This window comes from Aythya ferina (assembly GCF_964211825.1).
Source record: "Aythya ferina genome assembly, chromosome: 3".
Taxonomy (NCBI): domain Eukaryota; kingdom Metazoa; phylum Chordata; class Aves; order Anseriformes; family Anatidae; genus Aythya; species Aythya ferina.
The window spans coordinates 9,487,064-9,492,751 of NC_140298.1; positions in this window are offsets into that span (position 1 = coordinate 9,487,064).

Here is a 5,688-nt window from a genome sequence, read left to right on the forward strand (position 1 = left end):
TAAAAGCTTTAGGGACCTTTTAAATTATCTACCAGCTGCACAAATTTTGAGCTCACAAATGCTATAGATCTATCAAATGTCCAAGAAGATGACTGCTTTAGCTGTGAAGATGAAATGTGTTTCTATTTGTGTACACAGACGAAGTATTCAAAAGAAAGCGTAGGGCACATATTCATTATATTCTTTGCTTGTTGTTTGTCTGCAAATGGTTTGGTTCAGTCTGTTCACTGCTCAGACACGATTTGTGAAATAAATGTATCGTTCATTCTCAGCCTGGCATTTGTTCTCTGTCAATTCATTGTGAAGATGATGGTCAAATGTTCAAGCTGCAGAGTGTATTTTCATCAGATGCAGATTTTTTGACAGAACAATCGTTCTCCAAAATGAGCTTTCAGTAACCACATGAAAAGCTACGTTGTGGCTAAAGTAGGAAATCAGGTATATACAGCAAAATCACTCTCCCGTGTTTGGATAAGAGTCACAAATACACTGAGCGGTACTTGTGGCAGGAGGTGATCAGCATAGACTCTGCATTTCAGAGAGAAAAAGGTAATAAAAAATACAGAATTGTACACTTGAATTTGTCATACTTAGATGAATTGCTTGGAGAAAAAAAAAAAAAAAAAAGAAAAGGTTTTGTCCCAGTACTTTTCATACTAGTGTCATGAGAAGTTTTAGGGACTGGAAACCTATTGCAACCATATTACATCTCAAAATTGCAAGATTCATCTTGAGTAGACATGTATAAGTACCAAAAAAATCAGTAAGGAAAAAAATAAGTAAGGCCTCACTTAATGAGCTCACTTAAATACGCTAATTCATTAGAAGCGGTAATTCAAAGATCCTGAACAGATTGAGAGACCGTGTTTCAATAAACGGTTCCTTCACCTGAAAAGACTGGATGGGATTTAAGTCAATACAAAACCATGATCTTTTTCCAACAGAAGAAGGCTAGATGCAATTCCAGGCCAGAATTTTTGCTCAGGAGCCCTGGTATGCAATTTAAAATTGGAGGTGTCACAAAAGGAGGCTGCTGGAAGAATTGAAGCTTGAGTATCAAAAGTTGGTAGCACTTCCATTGCAGGAGAGAACATCTGTGCTATCAGCAAGATTAGGAGTAAGAGGTCAACTTGATCAGACCACATATGATCTCTGAAAAATGAAATACTTCAAAATTATACCTAAGAGTATTGAAACTGCTGCCTGATTAGAGTTGACATTTTAAAGCTACTACTGTTACAGCCAATTACAGGTTAACCTCATTCACTTTCCTAATGTGTGTAGGCCCATCTAAACATTCAAATTAATTTACAGTTTATTCACGTCCCTTCTTTGTATCATTTCAAGAAAATCAACCACTACTGCTTCCAAAGAAAATATGTCACTGATTGAATCAGATACAAAGAGCAATTGGCTTATGAAGTTCAGGCAATAACAGGATTCATCAATGAAAATTAATTCCATTCATTTCAGATTTCGGAATAGCTTCTCATCATGTCAGCTTACCATGTCAGGCTGCTGCTATCTCTACCTGCATTAACTGAAAAGGCCACATCTGTGTTCTTCAGCAAACTTAATACAAAACTTCAAGGGAAGCAGACAATTTTTAGAAGTTAAAAACCTTTTTCTTATTTCATATTATATATTCCCCCCTAAAGTAAAAAGACATACTTGAATTCCTAATTCTCTTTTCCTCTATACTTAAGAGTGTCTGGGGAAATATCCTGCCGTTAGTAATCAGATTTCACCGCAAGGATTTATGTTCCTTATCAAAGTTACATAGAATCATAGAATATCCTGAGTTGGAAGGGACCCTTAAGGATCATCAAGTCCAACTCTTGACACCGCACAGGTCTACCCAAAAGTTCAGACCATGTGCCTAAGTGCACAGTCCAATCTCTTCTTAAATTCAGACAGGCTCGGTGCAGTGACCACTTCCCTGGGGAGCCTGTTCCAGTGTGCAACCACCCTCTCTGTGAAGAACCCCCTCCTGACGTCCAGCCTAAATTTCCCCTGCCTCAGCTTAACCCCGTTCCCGCGGGTCCTGTCACTGGTGTTAATGGAGAAAAGGTCTCCTGCCTCTCGACACCCCCTTACGAGGAAGTTGTAGACTGCGATGAGGTCTCCCCTCAGCCTCCTCTTCTCCAGGCTGAACAGGCCCAGTGACCTCAGCCGTTCCTCGTACGTCTTCCCCTCAAGGCCTTTCACCATCTTCGTAGCCCTCCTCTGGACACTTTCCAACAGTTTCATGTCCTTTTTATACTGTGGTGCCCAGAACTGCACACAGTACTCGAGGTGAGGCCGCACCAGCGCAGAGTAGAGCGGGACAATCACCTCCCTTGACCTACAAGCGATGCCGTGCTTGATGCACCCCAGGACACGGTTGGCCCTCCTGGCTGCCAGGGCACACTGCTGGCTCATATTCAAGGATCTCCATCTAAGGGCAGATAACCAGCTATCTTATTGATTAGAAATGTATATTTATCAGAAATTTCAATTAAAATACTGTTAATATCACCCTACAACACTGCTTAATAAAATATTTCTATCCTGAGAGCTTCCTTTGCCTGAAAAAAAAAAAAAAAAAAACACAACCTGTATTGCACAATTGTAATGGATATGTGGTAACTATGGGAAAACAACTGTTGTGATCAATAGGTGGAATCCACCCCTGACCCAGAGGAATCACAGAGATTTCTTTCCATACTTACAAGTAGGTTTGTATCAACATCCCTCTACGTAAGCTACAATTCTCCAATAACAGTTCACTTTCTCAAACTTGCCCATTGTTTGAACTAATGAGCACAGGAACACACTGAAGAATTCACTATCATCTCACACCTCACAAAGACCAAATTGCTCATAGGTGTAAACCAACACAAGACTACAGGGTACAGCCTTGGTCCTGTTGTACACCCACAGCAAAATGGATCAGGTTAATGATTCAGATTAGAATGAACTATTTTTTACAAGATTTATTCCATCTCAAAGACTTTGCAGCACATACAAGCAGTTGTGCCAGGAAGAGACCAAGGACAGCTCTTGGCAGCAGTATAAGGCTAAAATCTGAAACTATTCCAGTGGTACAGCCTGCAATTATTATTATTAATAATAATAATAATAATAATCTGTATTACGCTCACAGGCACCATACAGTTAGGGAGGATTCTTCTACTTTAGGAAGCATCATCCTAGCATAGAGCAAGAGCACTGTAGAGGAAAGGACTGCAAAAGTCATAAGAGAGGGCCCATTTCATCCAGCTGCTTTAAATAAATGCAAAGACAATCCATACTTGGTGGAACTTAACAGCTGAACTCAAGACAGGAGGAGAGGGGCATTCTTAGAATACCTCTTCATAAATTCTAACAACACGTGTGCTGGAAGAAAGCAACAGAAAACTGGACCTTAACGATTTGATCATCTTCAAATTTGTTTCACCTTCAGAATTAACAACTGTTTTAATGGCTGAGTGTACTGAACATTGCAATATGCTTTCTGTGAAGGTGACAATTTCTGAGAAGAACACAATATATGAACACAGAAGACACCCACAACCTATTACTAATGCAAGAATTCTTCCACTCCAGACTTTCCCAGTCTGTGACCACACAACACTCCCACATAGTGGAACTGCAGGCCAAGGGCAGGCTTGCACAGCTCTTTTGGTTTCAGTGGCCACGCAAAGAACATAGAAAAAACTTCTAACAGCTCAAAAAGAAGTCACTGAAAGTATATTAATATAGAAGTACTTAAGCAAAAAAAAAAAAAAAAAAAAAAAGGGAAAAAAACCACACAGCTATTTCAGTATTACTGTAAGGCATTTATAACAAGTCACATTTTCCTGTTACTGGGCTGCAGTAATTTTGTGCAGACTAAGACAGTCTAATCCAGTAAAAGATTTGGTTCTATGCAGTAACTTTATGAATGGATGTATGTTTACTAATATCAGTCTAAAGGAAGAACCTGTATTATTTAAAGTACGACATTTGTAGAAGCATTGCTAATGGGCTTCTTGTTAAAGTTTGACTGTATCTTATTTCTCCTGCTTGTCTCTTCTGGGCTTCATTTTAACCATTTTACTTTTGCTTTCTTGTAACTAGGTGCAGTGACTTTAGGTTTGGTTTCAGGTGGGTTGATGGGAAGGAAGAAAGTTTTGCATCTGTTTTTTCCTGTTGCTTGTCCATCCATACTATTTTCTATCACAGTATGGTCCTTGACTAAGCAGTTTCATCCAGCTGAGAAGTAATGCAATTGTTCCCTAAAATAGTTTAGTTCATATCCAGAAAGGATTTAACTGTGCTACAGGAGAAGTTTGCTAGTTCTACAAATTGAGTGGCTTTTACTGACATGGATCGTTACTTTTCAATATCCAGTCAAAAGCTTTTTTGTACTGCACTAAGTTCTACCTCACTAAGTCTGTATAGAGCAAATTATTTGGATAGAGAGAATTATTTTTTAATTCAAATGAAGGCAGGAATACAGGCAGGAAGATAGAGAGTCACTGCATGTGTTACCTTTTGCATTCTTTGTTACTTCAAATATTCTTTCAGAAACAGGAACTTTTCTTTAAGGTAGGCTTCTGCTTCGTTTCTTACAAATTATCTTACATCTCAGACTAGCAAGCAAAGCCTCAGGATAACTTACAGGTTTCAAAGGAACCATAACAGCATTAATCTACAGCTTTAAACTTAATTTGTCACATTCTGTTTTAACAACCACAGGATAAAACATTTGATGACATAGCTTGTGTTTTGTGGTTTGTTTTGTTGTTATTGTTGTTGTTGTTGTTTTTTTTTTAAATTCAAATCAGATTGAAATTCTTCCCAAAGCAGTACTAATATATTTACAGAATAAACTATAGGCAGAGCGGCTCTAGACTCGGTCCACCGAATTGTAGTGCATACCTGACTGACTGAAAACACTGGATAAACTTGATATATAAGTGTCTGGTAAGTGTCTGAGCAGTCTCATCTGTACCTCAAACTGAGTGGTTTTGATCAATATTCAAATATCTTGGAGTTACCAGTTCATTGATCTAGAAGGATAAAAATATATACTGCTATTAAGGAAAATACAAAAGCAGCAAATACTCTTAACTTCAGTTACCCTTATACAACAGCTTCCACCATGATTTTTTCAGTCCTCTGGTAATGATAAATCTTTACCTACCATGCAACATCAAGAACTACCAGTAGTTCTAGGTTCTACCTATGTAGAACCAACTAGGCTGCAATAACAGCATAAAAGTATTTTAAAAACACTGCAAAGCCACATTAAACAGGTAGGTCATTACTACAAACATCTGCTTCTTCTGAAGCCCTGGACCATGGCATTTTTCTTCATGCAGTGTTTCATGGGACATGCCGCAGAAAACTGATCAGCTGGAACACATGTATTCCCTGAAGTTCACCTACAACAAGCATTTCATCATCCAACTAAAATGCTCACGTATATTTGGATGCCTATTATCCCATCTTAATTAGGCAATTTCACAGAGCCAAACAAGTATACTAACCATACTGAATTTCAGTATTATGTATCAAAAAAGCACCCCAAATTAACAAGGCTTCAGTTGTCTCCCCTGAAAAACACTAAAAAGTTTTAACTCAAGCTCAGCAAAGTTGTAAACACACTGAGGGCAAGATCTTCCAACATAGCCTTAGAAATCAGAGACACGGTTACAAGCA